We start from the raw sequence: 25,818 nt of genomic DNA, 5'->3' as shown, positions 1-25,818 counted from the left end.
GCAAACATAATTGTTAATAGGATGTAACTAACCTTAGATTTGTGAGTATTATTATCTTGGTATTGAGCTTTTGTCATTCAATAGTTGAAAAATGCCAACACTAATCATGCATCATTTTTTTTGTTTAGTGGATTTTATACTCATGGATCTATTTTTTGTAGTAATATATACACCTATAATTGATAGAAGAATAGAGACCACTACTAGTGAAGTTGAACCAGTTCCTAGATCAGCTCATGTTAATAGTACTGGTTCATTTGTGGGGTTATTGTTGCTGAACAAGAAAACAATGTTTCTATTAAAATTATCAAAGCTTCTAGGTGCTTTAAAATTGTTAATTTATAGTGTAATTATAGTTTACTTATACATAACTCATTTTGGACTGATAATCCCATTATGGTTTTGTAGGAAATGATGTTTTATATGATACTCTTTTTGAAATGACATTGAAACTATTTGGACCCACCATATGTAAAAGGTACATAGTTTCATATCATTGCTACAATATTTTTCTTTTCTTCCATTTATAGTACTATATTAAATTTATTGATCTAAAAAAATTATTTTTCAAAAAAGGTGGAATGAATAGGGTCCTAAATTTAAAAATTATCTCATTACATCTTTTGCAGATCTCTTTGGAAAAAATAGTTTTGACAATGCCCTACTTCTCAAAAGAACATCCAAACATATAAAGACTATGAGGGACCAATATAGAATGATTCTAAAGGTTAACCCAAAGTACAAGTGTCCTCCTATGATTCAAATGATGTAGTGGAATAAAATAATAGAAGATGCAAAAGACAAAAGGCTACATGATAAAGGAATTGAACCAGAAGAGGGAAAAAGAAGGTATGTCATGATAGTATTAAGTAGAATTTAATCATGCACTAATTTGTGATCTTTGTAAATATATAGTCTAACACATTTAAAACTTTTTATAGACTATAGGACACATCAAAAGCTACACAAGTGAGAGTAAAAAAGGTTGGCCAACAAAAACTTGGCTCTGGTGGCTATATGAAACTTCACTCTAAACTTGTAAGTAGCAGCAATGGAATTTCATATAAATTTGTTTAATATAATGTTGCAAACAATTTTGTTTAATCAAATCATACATGCAAAACTAATGTTATTAAGAAAAAAAAATAGGGCACAAAATTTGATGAAGAGCCCACAGATGAAGACAAAAAAAATGCCTTAAAGAAAGGCTACAAAGTCATGGTTGCATGCCTATGCCAAGCATCTGAAAGCCATACTGAAGAACCTGATGCATTAAATCAGACACAAGTAAACTGGTCAAATGAAAATTAAATCAGATTGAATATTGAAATTCTTTATTTTTGGTGTTAATTTCAAACATAAATTGACTATTTCTATTTTATATATCAAATTATGATAATAATGTGCATAACATTTCACTACAACCTTCAAATCCTATCACAAAACCTACCCGTGATGAAGGCCATGATGTGCATCATAGTGGTGGAGGTATCAATTTCCTATTGGAAATTGATTACACAATTATGAATAGAATTTAACATCTTTAATTGTTATTTGTCATGTAACCTTTTTAAAATGTTATTGTACATGATGTGGCATTATCACATAAGATAAATGCATGTTTTAGATTATAGTAAAAATAGGTTTTGAAGGGACCCAAAACCCTTTAACAAAAAAAGCTAAAGATAGACAATTAAGCACATCCAAGTTTTACAAGGACCTAAAACTTGGAGTATGAAAGTAGAAAATATAGGTTTTACAGGGACCTGAAACCAAAAAATAGGACCAGAAAATAAGACTAGGTTTTACAAGGACATGGAACCTAGAGTTCAACAAACAATTTTTTTAAAAACCAAGTAAAAGACCAAAAATAGAAACTAGAAACCAAAACCACCACCACTAGCTATTGTAGTTCCTTGATCAGTTTAACCACCTCCTTGCTGGCCTCTACATTATTCTAGTCCATACTAGTAGAAGAGATCTTGGTACCCCCAGTAGCCTTAGCCACCTTCTTCCTTGAACTCTATCTAGTTCTTTTTGTTGGCCCACCAAGAGATAAGATTTCCTCATTATTTTTCTATCCTAAGCTAATAATAATCGCACAAAGGCTAGAGGTGACCTATTCCATCTTGTTGCCACTCTCTTTGATTAAGAGATGAAGTTCATGTTCATATTATTTTAGCTTTTTTGGGATGTTGCCAACCTAAACTTCCAACTAGAGGATCTTGACCCTATTCTAGGATTTCCTTTGGCAGTGCCATCAAAATTCCCTTTGATCCATCCTACTAGAGGAGCCTCCCATATAATATTCAATCTTAGATTTTCTTTATTAGTCTTAGAAACTATAGAATGCATTGGATTGTCAATTTGGAAATCCTCATTGCACTTTCTCTGAGAAGTGAAATTTTCCTTTATAGCTCTGACAATGTTTTGGCCAAGCACCCACTCAGGCATTTCTTTGTTTCTAAAGATTCTGTTATTTCTTTCTTTCCAGATTCCCCCCCATAGATGGGGTAGAGTTATCTTCCATAGGAAACCAACATTACTATCCTTATAAGGACATGTCTAGCTCTAAAAACATAAATCAATATTTTTATGATGGACCCAAGCATTATTCTAGAAATTGAGAGTAGTGCTCCAAACTTTTTGACTATAGGTGTAGTTTAAGAGCAAGAGGCCTCTATCCTCATAACCTTCTTTACAAAGGCTGCATCGATTAACCACATTGATACCTCTCTTTTGCAAATTATCCTAAGTTACAATTTTGTTCTGAAGTAAAATCTAGTAAAAGATGTTAATTTTTGGAATAAGACCTTTTATCCATGCTCTAGTCCACAAAGGAGGAACCCCTTTCTCTTTAGGTTTAAAGACAAAAGATACTTTGAATCCACCACTTGCATCAGCACTCCATATCATTTTATCTTCCTTATGAGGATAAAAAAAAAATGCATTCAACATAATCTAGATATTATGGAAGTCCTTGATAATATCAGTAAGGCTAACCCAGCTATTGTTATACCAGTAATGTCCGACCAGGTTACCATACAACTACTTATATTTATCAGTCTGTGTCCAATCCTCATATTCCTCAATCAAAGGGTGGTCTAGGATCCAAGCATCTTCCTAGAATTTAACCTTTAGCCCATTTCCAATTTTCTAGGAATACCCTTTACTTAAGGTATTCTTAGCTCCCTATTCTACCCCCCAAATAGCAAAAGGGGAGAGAACCTTAGGATAAGAAAGAAACTCTGATAAAGAGGGAGCATCAAAAAGGTATTTGTGTTTCCACACAGTACTCCACTCCTTATCATCATGATACACTCTCCATCCCTGCTTAGCAAGAAGATCTTTATTCATACTTCTGACTGACTTGATTCCTAGACCACCATCCCTAATAGGCTTGCAAAATTGATCCCATGCTATTAAATTCATTCTCTTCTTTTCCTTAGTACTAGACCAAAAAAAATTCCTTTGAATTTTATCAATAGTTTCACCAAATTTTACTGGAATTCTAAAAAGACTCAAAGCATAAGTAGGGATACTTTGAAGACAAGCTTTAAGGAGAATGATTTTTCCAGCTTGGCTCAAAAGGTTACCCTTCCAACCAGCAAGTTTCTTGTTAAAATTCTTAATGAGGCCTTCCCAAAAGGAATCAGGAGCATTAGTCACCAAAGGGAGACCAAGATAGATACAAGGAAAATAACCTATAGAGCACCCAAGAATTTTAGCAATTTTGTTTTGTCTAATAATAGGGGTATTAACTAAAAAAAAAAAAAAAACTCTTATTCCAATTAATCAGTTGACTAGAGGTAGAAGAATAGAGGTTGAGGGATTTTTTAAGATTTATAGCTTCCCTGACTTCAGCCTTCCCCATAAAAGTAGTATCATCAAAAAATTGACCATGTGAACAGGTGAGAGGCTAAGATGAAGGTTGAAGACCTTTAATTTCCCCTTGCAACACCAATTTTCCAATATACCTCCCCAAACATTCTGCCATAATGGTGATGAGAATAGGGGATAAAGGGTCTCCCTATCTCAATCCCCTAGAGGGGCTAAAGAATTGAGAGGAATAGCCATTCACTAATACAACAATCAAAGTACTAGAGATCAACTGTAGAATAACCTTCACTATACTTTTACAAAAGCCAAAAGCTAGTAAAGTTTTTTCAAGAAAAGACCATTCCACTCTATCATAAGCTTTAGCAATATCAATTTTCATAATAGACCCTTGATTTTAAGAATTAGTTAAAGAATGAATATTCTCATGTACCACAATGACAGAGTTAAGAATTTCTCTACCTGTGACAAAACCATTTTGTTGATCAGCAAGAAGAAATGGTAGCATTAGCAACAACCTAGAAGTGAGGACTTTTGAAGAAATGATCTTATTAGAGGAATTACACAAACTTATAGGCCTAAAGTGGTCTGAAGAGTTAGCCCCAATTTTTTTTGGAACAAGGCACATGAAGGTAGAATTGATCTCCTTTAGCATACATTTAGCTCCAAAAGATTCTTTCACAACATCGCACACATCTTTCCCCACCAAATGCCATTCTTTTTGAAAAAAGAACATTGGAAAACCATCTGGTCCTAGAGATTTATCCCCTCCTAAAGAACAAATAGCCTTGTAAATTTCCTCTACCTTAGGAATAACACCCAACATTTTATTTTGTTCTATAGAAATTAGAGAGGGAATAACATTTAAAAATTTAAATTGATGATTAGGATCAATATTAGAATTAGCTATCGTTAGTGAGGAAAAAAGGAGACCATTTCTTCTGAGATTTCCTTTTCCTCAGAAATCTTAATGTTACCTTTCTTAAGATTTGAGATACGATTTTTAGCTCTATGCTTTAGAGTAGAGAGGTGAAAAAATCTAGTTTTCTTATCTCCCTCATTCAACTAGACCAATCTAGATCTTTGCCTCCAAAGGATTTCCTCTTTAGTAACAATGTCATGGTATTCCACCAATTTTTCATTTTCTTCTTAACAAGATCAAGAGTGTAACCTTCCTTCTATATCCTTTCTTGATTTTTTTGTAGATATTCCTTGATAATAGATTTGTTCTCAAAAATATTAGCAAAACATATTTTGTTCCATATTTTAACATTCTTTTTGACATTTTTCAATTTAGATGCTACCCTAAAGAGGGCAGTTCCATCAATTTCAATTGTCCACCATTCAGCCAATTTGCTCTCAAAGTGTGGGTGCTACATCCACATTTTTTCAAACCGAAAAGGATAGTTAATTTTGATATTAGGCTTATCAGTAGTAAAGATCAGGGGGAAATAATCTGACCCAATGTTTTGAAGTGCCTCTAACTTGCAAATAAAATCCTTAGTCCAGTCAGGAGAAATAAGAACTCTATCTAAATGAGCCTAGATACAATCTTCACCTATCCTCTTATTACTCTAGGTGAACTCTATACCATGAAGATCCAAGTCCATTAAGCCCTCTTTATTAATATAATCCATAAAATCCAATCTCTCATCCATCTGGCACACATTTACCCCTTTTTTTTCATGGACATAAAGGGGAACATTAAAATCCCCCAAGAAGATCCATCTACCAAAGTAGTCTTTACTCTTAATAATAGACAAAGAATCCCAAACTTTCTTCCTAGAATTTTTGAGATTAGGAGCATACATATTAACAATATACCAAACTTTATTATGATCAATGCTCATAATTTTAGCCACCATGAAATGTTTACTAGCATTCAAAACCATTCCTAAAAAATAAGATTTTTTCCATAACATCATAGTTCCTCCTGAAGCTCCTTCTAAACTACTTGCCTTAATACAATAATCACTAAAAGACTTAATCTTTTTAGCTCTTTCCTTCTCCATTTTAGTTTCTTGAAGTAACAGGATATTTGGATTGTTCTCTCTAACAAGATTTTGTACAATATCAAGTTTATGGCTATTGTTCAGCCCCCTTATTTTCTAGGTGATGATTTCCATGACTTTTTTTTGGGTTAAAATCCAGAATAGTTGCCTGCCTTCCATCAAAAATATTCTATAAAATTTCAAGCTCTCTAGTTTTCCTAGTAGATCTCCTTCCAAGTTTCTCCAGAGTTCCAACATTTAGTTTTACCTTGATTTGCTACTCCAGTTTAGTATTTTGAGTCTCTACTCCTTTAGGAGCATGATTACTTTTCTTTTTAGTCTTTTTCCTTTGACTTGGTTTCTGATTCAAATCCTTCCCTTCCAAACTCCTTTCCTCATCTTCAAAAATATTGAAAAAAGGGAAAATATCTTTGCACAAAGGTGTTTCCAGTGAGTCGGATTCAACATTCTAGCTCACAATAGGCTGGAAATTAACATTTTGTGTTTCCTCTGAAACTAGATATCTACTCCTATCATCCATAATTTCTCCCTCCTCTATTTCCCCCATCTCTACTAGGTCTTCCCATTCTATATCATTCGTCTGATAGATGACTAGCTAATTCATCGAATCAACTATATTTTCATTATTTTGCTCAGGTAGGAAAGGAACCAATAATCCATTCTTTTGATTTTCTATGCTCAATTCATCCTTCAAGGTATAATTTGAAAATTTACCAGTTTCCTAATTTTCAAGGTTTGAGCTTTCCTTTACTACCTTTTCAATAGTAATTTTAGGTCTCCAAACTCTCTTCTGAGTCTTTTCTTCTTTCTTTTTCTCCTCCTTATCAACCTTGGGTTGATTCATATTTTTTTTAGGGCAATTTTTCACCCAGTGCCCCTATTTTTTAGAAGAAAGAGAAGACTTTGGAAGATCTTCATATGATATTTCTTGTATTCTTTTTCCAAGTTTGGAGATAAGATCCACCTTTTTAGGAAGGTTACTCAAGTTTTCCACTTTCACATATAATCTATCACTTTAAAGTTTAGATTTCAAATCCATAGCATTGTCTACTACAATTAGTTCCTCAAAGGAACTCACTATTCCCTTAAAGATATCCTCATGCTAGTATTCCAAAGGAAGAGAAGGAAGTCTAACCAAGATTAGATTAGTTAAAAAGAAGGCATCAAAAAGGTCCATGTTTGGTTCCCATTTTTTTATTGTAAGAGAACTTTTGCCAAACAACCATGGTCCTCCACAAATGACCATATTCATATCTTCCTTACAGTTAAAAAAAAATTAAAGGAAACCATTCATCATAGGAGCTATATCAACTTGATCACGAATAACCCATTTCCATTTTATCATATTTCTCAAAGTATCTGTGTCTAGCCCAACCCCCCTAAAATTTCAAACCAGAGTACATTCCATAGCAAAGAGAGAGAAATCAACAATCAGATCTAGAATAAAGACTTGAAACTCACCTTTCTCCCAGTAGGATTTTGATGTAATTGGGGGGAAGGATGATTTTCTTCTAGGTTTCCTTCCAAATAGAGAAGACCACATCCTTTTCTCTCCTAACCCTTTCTCCTAGATCTCAGCTTTACCATCTGTATTCTTCTCCACATTCTCTACAGGAATCTTTTCAAGTTCATATAGAAGCATGTGATTTTTAGGTATAGGAACCAAAGGGGTTTTCTCGACCCCACATCTTGTAGAACTAGAACTTGAAGCATCCTGCACTACTGCAGACTTTTCTAGATTTGTCCCACCAAGATCAGTACCTCCTGCAATATTTTTGCCTTCTCATTTCTTGCCTAAGAGAGTTCCAACCGATTCAAATTTTCTTGCCATCAATTTTTTTCGGCACTTGATATGTTAGCCTTTGAGAAGATAACACGTTGTTTAATCAATGATGAGATCTAGGGGATCTCATCAATTGTTCAATAAAAATGCATGTTATGTTCTACTAGTTAATGAAATACTTGTAATAGTAAAGTAAAATAAAATAAAAGAGTATGCCAATTTAATCCATTTACTTGTTATTGCAATAGATCCCCCTTTAGTGCAGCAACATTGTGGTCCTCAAAATAGGAGGAGGCATCATAATTTGACATTATATGTGCCACAAGAGGAGGAGAACGAGGAAGATATTGATGCTCCTATCAGCCTTTTCCTTAAGAAAGCTAAGAAAAATAAAAAGAAGAAATGATTTTTTTAAAAATACTCTTTGATAAACTTTGTTGGATAATGAAAGAATTTTTTTTAAAGAAATTATCTATGAATGTTGCATATTAATATTGATTTTTATGTCATGTTAATGAATATTGTTATGTGTTAATGAAGTCTTGATTAGTATTGCATATTAATGAATTTTATATCATATTAATGAATGTTATGTGATTGTATTGATTGAATGTTATAGTTCATAAATGGATGAATGAATGAATGAAGTATGTAATTAGATGTTAATGGGGAATTTATATTGATGTTGGGGAGAGTGGGGGGGGCGGGGTGGGGGAGGTGTTGGGGTGGGGGGTAAGGCCAGATGAGCTTCCACCTTCACATGGTTGGCCTTGTTAAGTAGAGAATATTAAAGTATTCTCAAAACCAAGTAAAGCTCAAATTAAAATACTGAAGTCCCCAAGCTTTGCATTGAAGTTGCAGTCAAGCATAACATTACTAGATTTTCTAGCCTCTTTAATCATGGAACATAAGGTTTTTATGATATTCTTCTTGTCTCATATTTGTATCTATTTACCTTTCATAGGTTAAAACTTTGCAATATCATACCCATTTATCATAAACCTTTGCAAGATACAAGTTATCTTCTAATCTCTAGATAAAAATTTCTTGAGAAGAAGAGTGCTTTGATCATGTTAAGTCTACATGCTTACTATATTAATTTTAGATTGAAAATCAGTATCAAATTGATGGATTTTATTACGGAGAATTTGGAAAATCATATGTCAAATGGAGAATTTATATTACCTGGAGCTAGGAACTTGATGTAACACTAGGTAGGTCACTTACTTCAGCCCTATATCTCCTAGGACTTTCTCAGGCTTATGGTCATCCTGATAGGGTTCTTTAATTAATCCTAACCTTCCTTCTCCAATTTTGGTTTGAACTCTCATCTACATTTTAACCCCTAAACTCTTCATATCAACATTGTGATTCCCTAGCCAAGTATCCAAAATCCAACCAATAGATTTGTCTTCTTCCATGTCTCATAGGACCTCCCAAGGTGTGAATTTAGTTAAACCAACCATATTGCCTTCCTTCAATGCCATAACTAAAAATTTAAATTAAAATGTTGTGGAGAAACTTCTAAAAGTTGCTAACCACATTGCAATTTTTGGATTTTTGTCTTCTACACCCTTGAAATCTTTTTGAATGGAACCAAACAGGTTCAATAGAGGTGTTTAGGCATAATTTGGCCCTCTCGTAACCAATATGCCTTTTTATGTCAACTAGAACCATTTGAGCAACTTCTTGACAACTTAGCAACTTTTGACATTTGGGACCCTAATCGACCAACATTACATTTCATGAGTTCCAAACACTTGAATAAGAATACAAACAACATTTTCCTTGTAATAGTAATCCTACCTTCTTGATGCGTAGAAAGTATTGTGAGAATAGAAATAACCTCATCCACCATTCCAATGTTTTGGTCAACAAGAAATTCCATTAGAGAAGGGACAACTCTAGTCTAAACAACCTTAGGTTTGTTTCCTTGATAAATTGACAAATTGAAAAGTGCAATTGCAACATATTTTTTACATCTTGGTGTTCCATCATGTAGTAGATCAACCAAAGGAGGGATGGCTGCAAAGAATGTCCAAAACCATTTTTCAATCAAATCTGATGTGGGAGCATCCAGTGGTCTAAGGGCAACCTATATCACCTAAAAATATGCTTGGATTTAGTTTTTGTTTAATGTGTTTTTATTTCTAGATACCCATTTGGGTCAAATAAAGGTTCTAACTCTCATATTTCCACTATTGGTTTTCTAGGTTAGAGTTATTGAGCACCTTGGGATATGTGCAAATGTAGAAAATGTGTTATTTTGTAATTGAGCCATAATTATGATGAGTTAGAGGATGTAATTTGGAGGGATGATTATATTTTTAATGTAAAGCACTTAAGAAAAAGAATTAGATCAAAAGGCTTTACGGTTTGAAAGTTATTGCAGTTTTAAGTTGCCTACAGACCTCCTAAGAGTGCTTCAAAGTCAGATTTGAGGCACTAACAGGCCTCATACGGGCCTGAAAAATAAGGTAAAAATGGAGCTAGTCCATAGAGCTATAGAGAAATTTGAGAGCTTTTAAAAAGTGTAAGCAGTTTGTCAATCAGAGTCTCAAATCAAAAGTCATGCCTCCTAGAAGTTGGACTACCGTTTTTGGATTCTTCTAACTTTACATTGACTTATAATGTGGTTTCTAGAACCTTCTATTGTGGAAATAGATGCCAAATGGCATATTCTAGAATGTATTCCTCACCCTAAACCTAATTAGGGTTTATTGCAGAACATTTTATGCATTGTAAAGGCAGTTCTTGGTGGAGTTTGGAGGAAGGTATTAGAGGAAGATTTTCTCCACATGCAGACAACATTGTAAGCCCATAGGGCATGTCTTAGAGTCTATTTTTAGTGTACTAAATGTAGTAGTAGATTATTATTGATAATAATATTCCCCTTTTCTTGTCATGTTCATTATGATCTTGGGTTGTGTCCCCATCAATCAGCCTAGCAACTTATTTATTTGCTCCATAAATGATTATGTTTTATTTTTGTTATTCTAGAAAATAACCAGTATTAGAGGAATAAAAATTGTTCCAAGCAATATGATCTCTTGCACGTTTCCTAGAGTAAGTAAATAATGGTTGTAGACACCTAAATTTGATTACACTATTTTAGTAATCCTATTTAGTTATCTAAAAAGGCATTATTAATTAAATTTCTATTTAATTAATCCTTTGTCATCCCCTAGTTGATTAATTTAATTAATCATCTATAGTCCTAATTGATAAATCAAATAATCTATTATTTATCAATTAAATCTTATTCTTCTATCTAATTCCAAAAATCCCCATTTATTAAATAAATCTATTTGATAAATGAAATCCTCAAATTCAAAAACCCCTAACCTATCTCTAATCCTCCATTTAGCCTAATCCACCCCATCCACCCATACTAACCAAGCTTAGCCACTAACTCACCCACCCTCATTAATGCCATCCACTTGCACATCTCTAACATCCCTAATCTAATCCTAAACCCAAGCCTAATCCACCCCCTAATGTTGTCACATTCCTTAAACAAGTTTAAGACTTTCCTAATCCAAAACAAAGTCTCCCCTCAAAAAACCCAACCACTAAGTCATGAGTGCTCTTACAAAACATAAAAGACTCTTACAAACCCACTCATGACTCTTACACCCATCTTCCACACTCATTCCTCTTACGTCCCTCTTACATACTCAACCCCACTCATCATGACTTTAACCAACCCTTAACCCTACCCTCTCACACTCATCCTCCTTGTGACAAGTGTCACCTTCCCATTGGTGCTAAACAAGCACAATCCATGTGCTCCCCTTTGAGTGCATCTTAACCCTCCTTAAGCCTTCATCCATCCTTGCATCTAAGCCCTCCATCCCTCTACCCCTTAGCCTATAAATTGAATCCCATCCCAAGCCATTTCATCAACAATCTTTGAGCTAAAGTTACCATGCTATTTTGAGAACCAAAGCCATCAACCATACCCTTATAATGCCAAATTGAGAGCTCATAAAGCTACCAATTTGCCATTACCCATCTCCATTGAAGCAGCTTTTGAGCATCTTGAGCATACATCCACAGCAAAAGGACACATCTACAGAATCAAGAAAGCATGGAGTGTTTTCTCTTGTGAGGTTTGCACTTCTTATTTTCTTTCTTAGTCTAAGCATTTATGTGAATTTAGTTTTTGGTTTGTGAATGTTTACTTCATTTGTTAATGTTCTTTGCATACTGATTCTAGTTCTACAATGGTAGTCCTAGTAGTACAACAAATTGGTAGCATAAGATTGAGATATTTGGATGTTGTCTACTTTGTTTCCCATGTTCTAATTATATCAAATTGTCTATGTAAGGCTCTTAGTTTATGTATGTCTTCCTATAATTATTTAGTTTCATTTTCTATCAAACCAAAAGTTCCATCCAATATTGGAGGATGTCAATTGGGCTGGTTCAAACTATGAACTCATGGCTAATGCTATTGGATTATATTGGTCATTTGTACAATCTTTAGTTGTACCAAATCTTTTAGTGATAACAAGATATCATTTTCTCAAAGCAATTGGGGAAGCATCAAGAGAGTTGATTTGGCTTTGCTAGTTTGAGATTGGGCAGAGAAATCTTCCTATTGGAAATATAAGGGGAGTGATTGAGAGGGGGGGAGGGGGGGTGGGGGGGGGAGGTGAATCAATTACCACTAAAATAAATCCCATATCCCATAGATGTCAATTAAAATTCAAACTGATAAAACTGTTTACTATTGATGCTTAGTAAACAAACATAAATTGTTGTAACTCGGTAATCAATTATCCTTAAGATGTTACCAGTAATTACTTAACCTTATTGATCATGCATGAGAGAAAAGAAATGAACACATAAGACACAAGGATTTAACCTGGAAACCCAATATGGGAAAAACCACCAATATAACTAGTTACTATTTTTCACTCTTCTAAAGTGAGCCCTGTTAGGAGCCAACCCAGTTAAAGGTTACAAAACACACTGTTAGGTGTGACCTTGTTAGAGGATTTAATCAGCCTATTAGGAGTGGCCTTGTAAGAGGTCTTAAAAAAATTCAATGGAATTGCTACCTTGTTAGAGGATTTACAATTGGTTGTTAAACCAACTCGGTTAAGAGATTTTAGATCACTGCTACAATGGTTAGAGAGTAACAATGAAATGACCTGATTGTGATGCAACTGAATTGCTAAATCTAGATCTTTTTTTTTGCTTATACTTGATCCTTCCTAATCAAATTTTACTTTTCTTCTCCATAAGGATATTTTCTTATCCTTCAAGTTCGTTCCCTCTCTTTTCCTTTCAATTCAACTAACACTTGCACACACTTGAAAATACAACTTGACCTTACATTTATATCTTTTAGATTATTAAGTTAGCTCAAATACAAATTAGAATAATCAATATTCATTACCATTTTCGGCTAGAATCAATACATAAAATATTTAAGCTTTACATGCCAAAATAAGAAAATTCTTTGTAAGCCAATCCTGCTTAATAAAAAATGACTTTGAGATGATTTCCTATGTTAACCAATAGAGGCTCAGTCAACACTATGAACTTCTAAAAATCCTTTGGTAACCAAGTGAGCTTAGTTAGTACTAACTTCATTTAACTTTCCTTTGTTAGCTGAGTAAGCTTGGTTAACACTCTTTTTTGCATAATTCCTTTGACGTCCAAGTGAGCTTGGTAGAGACTATCTTGCTGACCAAGTGAGATTGATATGCACTAACTATCAACTGATATGACATTTGTGTAACATTAAAGACAAAACACAATTAAAAAAATGTATCCACCAATCTCCCTCTTTGGCATTGATGGAAAAACAACATGTCATGGCATAATAAAATTTGAGAAAAAGACTCCATCTAATAGAAAGTTTCTCCCTCTTTGATTTTACATTGAAAGCTTCTTCTTCAAGTAGTAATCTTCCTCTGTGAAAGACTTATCTTTCCTTCCTCTAAAAACAAATTTCAGAAAGATATGATGGTATACTTCTCCCTCTTTAACAACACATGCCAAAGATAGCACATGTCATCTTAGTATCAATATACCTTGAGTACTGATTCATATACAATACTCTCTTGACCATGCTGCACCAAATGATTGATCTTCAACTTGGTTCCTATTGATGCACCACTAATCTTCATTTAGTGATCTTCAGATAGGGGAATGACCCCTAGCTTATCTCTTAGATACAAGAATGCATCATTAGATAATGGCTTGGTGAATATGTTTGCAATTTGTTCTTTTGTATGGACATATTCCAATCTGATTTCTTTGTCTTGCACCAATTCTCTAACAAAGTGTTATTTTATAGCAATGTTCTTTGTTTTGGAATGCATCACTGGGTTCTTTGATATGTTAATTACATTGGTGTTATCACAATACATTACTACTAGCTCTTTTATTTCAACCTTCATTCCTTCCAGCAATTATTTGAACCAAACAATGTTAGAACAATTTTTGCTACTACCACGTATTCTACTTCTACTATGGATTGGGATGTGCAATTTTGCTTCTTGCTTGTCCAAGATACCAACCTTTTACCAAGAAAGAAAGCTCCAACACTAGTGCTTTTTCTATCATCAAGATTTTCTCCCAATCAGCATCAGTAAATACTTTTAGGTCTAGATTTCCTCCAAGTTTGTACCATAACCCATAGTCTTCAATACCTTTAAGATATCTCAAGATTATTTTGATTGCCATCATATGGTTTTCTTTGGGTTTGACAAAGAATCTTGTGACTATTCCAACTATTGCGGCAATATTGGGCCTTGTGTGAACTACATACTATAATTTCTCAATCATTGATCTATATAAGGTTTTATCTACTTCTTTGGAGTCATCATCTTTGGTAAGCTTTAGTCTAGTATAGATGGATGTACCAACTAGTTTTGAATCTTCCATTCCAAACTTCTTGAGTATCTCTTTGATATACTTAGATTGAGTAATATAGATACCATTTTTGTTCTATTGTATCTACAATCCAACAAAGAATTTTATCTCATCAAACATGGACATATCAAACTCTTTGTTCATTTTTTTGAAAATGCTTTACATAGGTCCTCATTTCCTATAAATAGAGTATCATCTACAAATATTTTTGCCAACACAATCTTCTTATCTATTCCTTCCTTGATATACAAACTACTATTATCATTTGTTCTTTGAAAACCAATCTATATCATATAGTTATGTAATCTTTCATACCAGGCTCTAGGAGCTTGTTTAAGACCATATAGTGCTTTGTGTAATTTGTAGACCATTTCCCTTTTGTCAGGATCAACAAAACCTTCTAGTTTTTCAATGTAGACTTCTTCATTAAGAATTCCATTCAAGAATGTAGATTTAACATCCATCTGATAGACTTTGAATCCTCTGTGTGCTACATATGCAAGTAAGGTCCTAACACCCTTTAGTCTTGCAATAGGGGTGAAAGTTTCACCATAATCAACACCTTCTTCTTGAGTGTAGCCTTTACATACTAGTCTTGCTTTGTTTCTTGATACTTTTCCATCTTCATTTAGCTTATTTCTAAATACCCATTTTGTACCAATCACATTTTTATCCTTAGGCCTAGGTACAAGAGTCCATTTTTTTTTCTTTTCTACTTGTTCTATTTCTTCATTCATAGCATCAATCCAACTTTCATTTTCCAGTGCATCTTTGACACTTCTAGGTTCAAATTTAGCAAGTAAACATGTACCTTTTATCTTTTGTCTTGTCATAGTACCTTCTGATTTATCTCCAAGAATTTGATTAGGTGTATGATGTCATCTAACATACTTAGCTAATATAGGTTCTTTGTCTTTTAAATTAATTGCATTTTCTTCATTTTGAATTTCAACTTCAAGCTAGGGGTTTAGTTTGTGGCTTGGGTACTTTAGATTCTGTAGGCATTAACTCAGTAGCTTCAGACTGTGACTTGCTAATTGTGGAAGGCTCGGGAGATGAAGTTTCCTTATTGTCAGATATGCCTGGAAATGTATTAGGTTTGAAGTAAAAAAAATTATGTAACCTTATGGTTCCTTCTTGCTTTCTTCCTTAGTCTTTTCTGCAAACTCATCAATTCTCACATGTGCACTTTTTGTGATTTTGTGAGTAGACAAATTCAAACATTTATATGCTTTACTTCTACAAGAATATCCTATAAATATGCCTTCATCACCTTTACATCAAATTTTCCTTTTCTAGTTTCTTTCAAGATATAACATTTACTTTCAAATACTTTCAAGTAACTTACATTGGGTTTATAGCTATACCATAGTTCATAGGGAGTTTCATCTAAATCCTACTTCAGTTGAACTCAGTTCAAAGTATGAACTAGTAGTGCTGATAGCTTCCTTCCATTATTTGATAGCAACATTCTTTTTAATCATTAGGGTCCTTACACAATCCATGATGGATCTATTTCTTCTTTCAACTATTCTATTCTGCTCAGGAGTACCAGGGGCTAAAAATTGTCTTTTGATTCCTCTTTCAATGTAGAAATTATTAAATTCATTGGAGATTAATTCACCACCTCTATCTGATCTTAAGAATTTCAATCTTTTTCTTGTTTCCTTTTCTACTCTTTCCAGATACTATTTTTATTTCTCAAATGCTTCTGACTTTTCTCTTAGATACATAACAGTCATCATTCTAGAGTAGTCATCAACAAAAAGAATAAAAAAAATTTCTCCACTCTAACTTTGTATACCAATAGATCCACATAAGTTAGTATGCACAATTTCTAAGACATCTTCAAATTGATATTTTTTACTCTTAAAACTAATCTTTCCCATTTTGCCAATTTGACAATTTTTGCATAATCCAACATCTGGTTTCTTCAAACTAGGAATTCCTCTTACTTTTTTGAATTTTCTTATCTTCACTATATTATCAAAGTTTACATGACATTATTTTGTGCCATAACCAACTTTCTTCTACTTGAGAAATGAAATATGAGCAATCATCGAGATCAAGATAAAATAGGTTACCTTTTGTTTGTTTGCCTGATCCAATTAATTTCCCTTTGTTATCCAACAGTCTTGCCTTGCCATGCATGAATTCTACCTTGAATCCAATGTTTATTAGTTGTGCCACACTCAGTATATTAAGTTATAGTCCTTCAACTCAAGAGGAATTTTCACATATAATTTCATTGATTAATAAGATACAACCCTTTCCTTTTATGCAACAAGGTTCATTGTTTCCAAACATTACACTACCTCCATCATAGTGTTCAAAATGTTCAAACTCAGTTTTTTCTCTATTCATATGGTGTGAACATCCACTATCTATGATCCATGTATCATTTTTACTAACATGAGAGATAAGTGCCATTTTGTCTCCTTCATCATCAGAATCATTTTTTATAGCAATGTACACTATTTTATCCTCACTGTTATTAGAATCCTTAGGCATAAATCAAGTTTTCTTACCTTTATCTTGTGGGATTTGTGGCCTTTAAATTAATTTTTTCCTTTGTACTTGTGGCTCTTCTTCTCATCCTTTCTATCTCTATTTGGACACCTAGCAGCAATATATCCAATCTCTTTACATGAAAAAATAGATTAAAGGAACTTTACCTTTGTACCTTCCTCTACTCCTGGAATGCTTCTTTGCAAGTAAAGATTCAACGACTTCAAGATCACCATCTGAACTTTCTTCAATTTTGTTTCTACTTTTTGACTGATTGTCCTCTATTTTCTTGCCTTTTTCTTTGAGTGAAAGTTTAGCTTCAAATGCAGACACAATATTTTTGGAAGCTGGAACATAATTGTCAAAGTTGTCTAGCTCAAAAGTTATCAATCTTCCTACTAGGGCATTCAAGCCTAACTTTTTATTTGAATCACATCTCACTTCTTGAATAATAGATACTCTAATTACATAGATGGGAAGCAAAGTTCTGAGTATTTTACTTACAACAATTTCTTCCTTGATTTCTCCTCTAGTTGCTTTGATTGCACTAACACTGGCTTTGATTCTTTCAACATATTTAGCAACATTTTCATCTTCTCTCATTATCATCTGATCAAATTTTCCTCTAAGGCTTTCTTCTTTGGCTCTCCTTACATTGTCATCTCCTCCATAGATTCCTTCAGCTTTTTCCACCTATAAAAAGTTGATTTATGGTCTTTAATTTTATCAAATTCATCATAGTTGAGACAAGATGCAATATCAATCATCATGATGTTATGGTTCTTTTTCTCAGAAAGATCTCCAACAAATAATGTAATAGTAGGAGTTTTGTATTCTTCATTAAGGTATTTGCAACCTAAATCACTAATGGTAGCCAGATGAAGTCTCATAAGTCCCTGCCATGATGAAAAGTTGTCTCTATTTAGTTTTGGGATCTCTCTCTTGTAAGACATCCTGATCTTTAGCTTAGGTCATTGAAACCTTCCTACAAGTACCAAAAGCTCTAATACCAATTGTTGGAAATATAAGAGGAGTAACTAAGAGGGGGGAGTGAATTAGTTACCACTAAAATAAATCTCAGATCCCATAGATGTCAATTAAAATTTAGACTAATAAAACTAATTACTTTTGATGCTCAGTAAACAAACGTAAATTATTGTAACTAGGTAAACAATTATCCTTAAGATGTTACCAATAATTACTTAACCTTATTGAGCATGCATGAGAGAAAATAAATGAACACATAAGACACTAGGATTTAACATGGAAACCCAATATGGTAAAAACCACCAATGTAACTAGTTACTATTTTTCACTCTTCTAAAGTGAGCCCTGTTAGGAGCCAACCCAGTTAAAGGTTACAAAACACACTGTTAGGTGTGACCTTGTTAGAGGATTTAATCACCCTATTAGGAGTGGCCTTGTAAGAGGTCTTAAAACAATTCAATGGAATTGCCACCTTGTTAGAGGATTTACAACTAGCTATTAAGCCAACTCAATTAAGAGATTTTAGATCACTGCTACAATGGTTAGAGAGTAATAATGAAATGACCTGATTGTGATGCAACTAAATTACTGAATCCTAATCTCTATTTCTACTTATACTTGATCCTTCCTAATTGAATTTTACTTTTCTACTCCACAAGGATATCTACTTATCCTTCAAGTATGTTCTCTCTCTTTTCCTTTCAATTCAACTAACACTTGTACACACTTGAAAACACAACTTGACCTTACATTTATATCTTTTAGATTGTCAAGTCGACTCAAATAGAAATTAGAATAATCAATATTCATTACCATATTCGGCTAGAATCAATACATAAAACATTTACGATTTACATGCCAAAATAAGAAAATTCTTTGTAAGCTAACCTTGCTTGGTAAAAACTAATTCTGAGACGATTTCCTATGTTAATCAATAGAGGCTCGGTCAACACTATGAACTTGAAAAAATCATTTAGTAACCAAGTGAACTCGATTAGCACTAACTTCATTTAACTTTATTTTGTTAGCCGAGTAAGCTTTGTTAACACTCTTTCTGCATAATTCCTTCAATGTCCAAGTGAGCTTGGTAGACACTATCTTGCTAACCAAGTGAGCTCGGTTTTCACTGACTATCAACTAATATGACATTTGTGTAACATCAAATATAACACACAATTAAACAATTGTATCCAACATCTTCCCTCACAATTATCATTCAAAAATTTGAGAGTTTTAGAATTCTATGAATATTGGTTATCTCGCAAACATGAATTAAAAGAGTTGTGGAAAGGTGACAACAATGTAAGTATCTTCCTTTCCAACTTTCTTAAAGTTGTAAGTTAAATGTTTTACTAATTTCTAAATGTTTTATGTTAAACAGGTTCCTGTGCAGTTGAGAGAGCTAATCATTTCAATGTGCACCAAATTCTAGAGATCTATAATTCAATTGGATGTCCTAATGTGTTGAAAAAGATAGTAGTCATACAAGGGCACAATTTAATGAGAATTCTAGAAGAACTTGGGCATCTTCAATCCTTTAGATAATCATTTAGATAGTCAGTGTATAAGTTGTTCATTTTCAATTTTTTTAACATATAGTAGGTATTATCTCTATTATATTATGTGAATGATATGAGATACCTATTAGAGCATACAATGTTAATAATTTAAAACTCTTTCATCAACATCATATTTAGAATTAATGCTTGAGTTGCACAATTTGTAGTATCATGGAGGAACCAACTTTGGTCACACATCAAGAGGCCCCTTTATTACTAAAAGCTATGACTATGATGCTCTAATTGATGAATATGGTATGTTATTTCTTCTGGATAAGGGTAAAAGATTAAATCTTACTGCTATAAAATAGTGTCAAATTGCATATACATTCATTGTGTTAAGAGCTATTAAGATGATCATTCAAAAAATAGAAAATGGCACCATTAATAACTAGAAATCAATGACTTCACAAAGTTTTGAATTCAACTTCTTTCTAACTAGAAATCATAAATAACTAGAAAATGGCACTCATCACAAAGTTTTGAATTCAACTTCTTTATAACCAAAAATTGCACATGAATCAACAATAATTTTGTATGCCTAAAACCTTATCTCCAACAATTTATTAATTAGGCTTCCAACTGGTTCACATTGCTCTTTTTATGAAATGCAACTAACAAATTTAATGCATTCACACATATTTTCTTAACTCTACAAAGATCACTGATCAAAGTATGTGAACAATGATCACTTTTTCACTTGACATTTCTTCTCAGTACACAGCTAGCATGAGAGATGCCTCTTTTGATCCCAGAATGATAAATTAAAAAACACATACTAGTGTTAGTTTTTTAATGTTTGTCCTCATAGCTAGTGGTCACTACACATTGGCTCCTTATATGATAGAGAATAATCTACCATTTCCTCTCTCCTTCAACACTGGGTCATAGGATCCAAAAATGGAGAAATGTTTGTGCTAGAAAAAAATCTGTGTCTTCCACTACACTACACTATTTGAACTTGCCAATGAAATTTAGCATAGTAATAATCACATGGAAAATTTGGTTTGGAAGTAATCTAAAATGTCCTTTCATAATGAAAAAAATATTGCACAAACATTAATCACATCATCAAACACATATCAAACTACCATTACTATTTTTTATATTTGCTAGCTTTATGAATTTATGAATGTAGTTTCAAATCACAATCTTAACAAAATGATCTTTTTCCTCAAAAATGTCTACACCCTAGTGCATATTGCAAATCCCAATAATCGCATTCCTTGAGTTGGCATCTCTTGCAACATTCTATTTGGTATTTCATTCTAAAGCAACACAATCATGCTATCACATCATGATTTTGGCATTCTAGAAGAAAAGTTTAGTGCATTGTGAAGTCACCCATGGAACACAACACTCATAGAGTGTCATCTCCTACTAGTGAACAATGTCCTTTAAAACTTCATTACTATCACATCATGTATTCCCAGTTTTGATACCAAATGAAAAACAAGAGAAATAAATATTGTAATAGATTAAGATATATTATTCAGAACTTGATGCCTTGATACAAAGAATATAAATGGCTTTATAAGGCCATTTATTGCTGCATATATGACTTATGGGATGCAACTTCCCATTAATTGAAACTTAATCTTTTCAATAGTTCATGCCCAACATTTGAAATTGTTATATGTCCTTCTACTTCACATCCTTCATATTTTTTTTATAACCATCTTTGCCTTGATTCTAAATCTTGCCCATCAAGTAAACATCATTTTCTTCCTTTGATAAGGAAAAGAGGGGTTAGTAGGTAATAGGTCTCCTCACCCATTACAAAATGTCAAAAGGACAATATGGTTGTAGGAGAGTGGAGGCTTTTATTACCACACAATAATAGTGAGAATGAGAAAGTTGAAATAATACAAATAACCAAGAGTTAGGGAATATACAATCGGTTATTGCAATTGAAGGGCACAATGCATTTTGGTATGAGAAATTTAGGGAATGATGAACTGATATTGTAGGGAATTGTGGGTTTTGACTAGGCAAGAGATGCAGACAATAGGAAGAGGACTTCATGATATTGCTTTACTTGGGCTTTTGAAGTCATATCTGAGATTTAAAAAAAAAAAAATCTTTAGTGGCATGGATTTTAGTAGAGGCAGAGTACATGGAATAATGCTAGTAATTGTGATTCTATCTAGCTTTGCAAGTTGATTATAGAGCTCATAGTTATTTACTGTGCTCATAGTGTTAGATTATGACACCTCTAACAGGGCACATATGTGGAACCTAGGTACACTTTAGCATTTCCTGTAGTAAACAAGAACATGAGTTATGTTCTTGGAAATTTTTATTCATGGCTATCTAGATTCAACAACTACTTTTCTGTAGTTTTTTTTTTAGTTTTAGGATAAAAACTTTTTATTTAGTAGATTTCCTTTGTCCATTTTGAGTTTTTTTGTGAACTAGCTTGGAAAAGTAAGAAAACTATTGATAACTTTGAAGATGTAATGTATGCCTAGTAGATTAGTTCCATTTTTTTTTTTAAATCTTGTTCTTAATGTTGGACTTTTTATTCTTTAGTGGCCCAAAGATGTTGATGCCAATATCTGAATTCTGTTAATCCTCCTCATACGACTTGTAATGTATTTTATTTTTACTTTCACGTAAACTATATCCTATTGACTAGAATTTTATATAACCTCATATTGTACATCTTATAGGCCACTCTTGTAGATTCATTTTTGGCTGACCTCGACAACTTGTCTGACAATGATATGTCACTTAGTGTAAGTCTAGTGCAACTTTAATAAGTTTTCTTTTAGATAAACTAGTAAATACTAAATGCTTGCTTATTTCCTAGACATCGACATTTGGTAATGATTGATTTTTTTTTTCCATGTAAGCTTGAAATAATAGTAGTGCTTGATATGAAGTTTCAAATGTTCTTAGTTAAGTTGTATGTTGGCAAGATTATGAGAATGATGATGCAGGGAGGAAAAAGATGTTGATGATGAGATAGTAGATATTAAAACTCTTAATTATGATGATCTGGAAAGTGTTTCAAAGCTATAGAAGATACAAAGTTATATTGATATTGTGCAACTATGTGCAGAACAAAAAGAAAAATATATAAAAAGACAATAAACATTATTTTATGCATTTTTACACATCTAGAATATAATTATCTTTGCCTTTGATTTAGTTACTTCCTGTTATATTTGCTTATAAATTTTTTAAAACATATTTTTCTTACTGTCGTATATTTTTTTCTTAGAAAAATTAGATAAAGATTATGACCATCCAAGGGCAAACTGTAGTAGATACATATTTGAATGGTCAGCAATATCAATGTTATTTTATGTTTGTACATAAACTATAAGGGAACAGCTTGTCAAAATCTTGTTCTTTCTTGCATGCATAAATTTGTCTATTATTTGTGGATTCTCAAAAAAATACTAACCCAGCCTTCATTTCATTCATAGATAAAATTATTTTTCTATTATGAAAAGATGCATATGAAAGAGGAAGTGAATCAAAGCCAAACATAGATATCTATCTTCCATATTGGTGTCAATATGTAGTAGAAAAAGTGGTTTATTTTTATCTAATATATAAATACCCAAAGAAAAATATAGATATGCATTTAATTTCAAGTAAATCAGTTATAAAATATGAAATTATAGATGATCTTTATAGAAAATTCTAGCTAAGGCTTTGTGGAGATCAGTTTTTTTAAACTTTGGTTTGTGAATATCTAAAGGATGAAGTTTCCTAAGTTAAAATATCTTCTACACCACCCAATTGATTATGCTAGATTTGTAAAGACAATTGGAAATGAGGTTGACCTAACCTTGGTTGATCTTGAGGGCCTTTTACCTTTTGCTATTATGATGGTTATTTCTGCCATGACATCTACTACTAGTGGGAAGCCTTTGTCAGAGGAAAACCTTCAGAAAATATTGGATGCTTGTGATAGAGCTCTTGCACTTGATGTGGAAAAAAAAGAAGGTTTTGGATTTTGTGGAGAGTAGGATGGGCTACATTTCCCCCAATCTGTCTCTCTTCATTGGCCAAAATGCCTACTTGTAATGTGCAATTACTAATGAACACAGTTTTTATTCAATAATTTTCTTATCATATAGAGTATTTTTAAAATCTCAGATATTTTGGTTTGGTCCATTTAAAAATTATTACTAATCTGAAGCCTAATTTTTTTTATATTCAGCAAAGTGGTCAAGAAATTGATAGCATAGGTCTTGACTGTTATTGCCTAGACCCAAAAAAATTCTTTGAGAGAGGCTTTCAAGAAGAAGAAGTAGAAGTGCATGTCACTTGACCTATGCCCAAAGAAGGAAGTGGCAGAGTTGGTGGTGACACAGTAGGGCTATCTTGTTCTTGGAGCATGTTCACATTGAAGTTGTGATTTTTAAATATTGATGTCATATCTACTAATGAAGAAGAAGAATGAGAGGAATCTGCCATTTCAGGTTCATCAACTGTCTTCCAAAAAGATACTCATTTTTATTGATTCGTTCATATTCCAAAATGTTCCAACTCCTCCTTGCAAACCTTTACCCTTTTCATATGATAATATTTTTAAAGTTCATGATTTATATATAACTTAGCAAACCTTACCACTTGGTATCAGGCTCAATTCAAATTTATTAAGAGTATTCACCGAATGATATGGGAAGTCAAGTTTATGGCTCAATAGCTCCCTAGGATACTCAGCATTATGAGTGTAGCTATAATGTTTTCAAATTCTAATTGACTTAACAATATTAAGACAATATTTTGGTATATAATGCATGACATTACATTTGATTCGATTATTAGGAAAAAATATAGTCCAATTTTCCTTGTCCAAAAACTTGTAGACAATAATCTACTTACACATACTATTCTTATTAATGTTACGCTAACTTATACATTCTTTAAAAGCTTCATGAATCCAAGGATTAATCATTTGGTTGAACTAACTATTCCATTCATGTGATTTTCAAAGAAGGATGTGCACTTCAAATGGGGAGGTGAATGCTAGGGGGATTTTGATTCCATCAAGAAAAACTTGCTAATCCTTCCATGTTGATGCACACTATGTAAGATAGGCCCTTTATGTTTTCAGCATTGCATAATGCTTTAGCAACTTTATTAGCTTAGTATGATGACAAGAAAAAATAAAGTTTATTATTATATTAGTCATGTTCTTATTGAGTATAACTCTTATAACTCTATGATGGAAAAATAATGTCTTGCTATAGTTTTCATAACACAGAAGTTGAGGCACCACCTTCAACATACAAAAACTTGAGTCCTCATTGAGAACAATTTACTTATGATCTATTTTCCAGAGCTAATATTTGAGGGAGATTAATAAAGTGGTGATTCATTTTTTTGGGTTCAACCTCAAGTTTGCAACATAGAAGTCACTCAAGGGAATTGAGAACATTTCCCACATTCCCAATTCCCTCACCTAAAAGATTTCCCACATTTTATTTTATTTTTATTGATAAATTTCTCACAATCAATCATGTCCCTATTTAAGATATGTATTTCAATGGATGAAGGTGTCAAACTAGTTTTGGAGCAAGTGTTATCTCAATCTCACCTAAAGGAAAACTAGTTCCTTGTTCCTTTTGTCTTAATTTTTATGAACATATGTGGGTGTGAGGGAGTTAAGCATCAATAGGATAAGGTTAACTCACATGCCTAATGCACATGATGTGCTCCAATATCCATGCCTAATATATTTGGTAAGTTTTGATTTGTGGTACTCATGGTGTATGTAGCAATTGAGGCTATGGTTTAAATCTTTTCTTACCTCCATCCACTACTTTCAACCTATAAATCCATTTATTTTGTAAAGCCCTTTTCCCTGGAGACAAGTTAAATAAATTCCATGTCTTATTTTTCAAAAAAGAGTCTATTTCTTCTTTCATTACTAACTCCCACTGAATCTTTGTATCCACCTGCATAGCTTCATCATAACATTCAGATTCACCAACATTAGTTAGTAAAATACAGTACAAAGAGGGAGAAAATATTTTTGGAGGTCTATTTAGCCTTGTTGGTCATATAACATTTACTCGAGTGTGTGGTATTTATTTTTTTGGTTGTTGTAGAGCATGAGGGACTACTCAAACATCTTCAATTTGAGTATCATCCAACACTACATAATCATTTCTTTCTTCTCATGTTGTTGTAACAGATCTTTGTACAACACTTTCTCATTGAATATGACATGCCTACTTCTTATAATTTTATGGTTTTTAAAATCCCAAAGCCTATA

This window comes from Cupressus sempervirens, chromosome 2 (genome assembly GCF_028749045.1).
Source record: "Cupressus sempervirens isolate cs-2001-9-10 chromosome 2, ASM2874904v1, whole genome shotgun sequence".
Taxonomy (NCBI): Eukaryota; Viridiplantae; Streptophyta; class Pinopsida; order Cupressales; family Cupressaceae; genus Cupressus; species Cupressus sempervirens.
The sequence above is the reverse complement of the archived record's forward strand: the minus strand, read 5'-3'. Positions refer to the sequence as shown.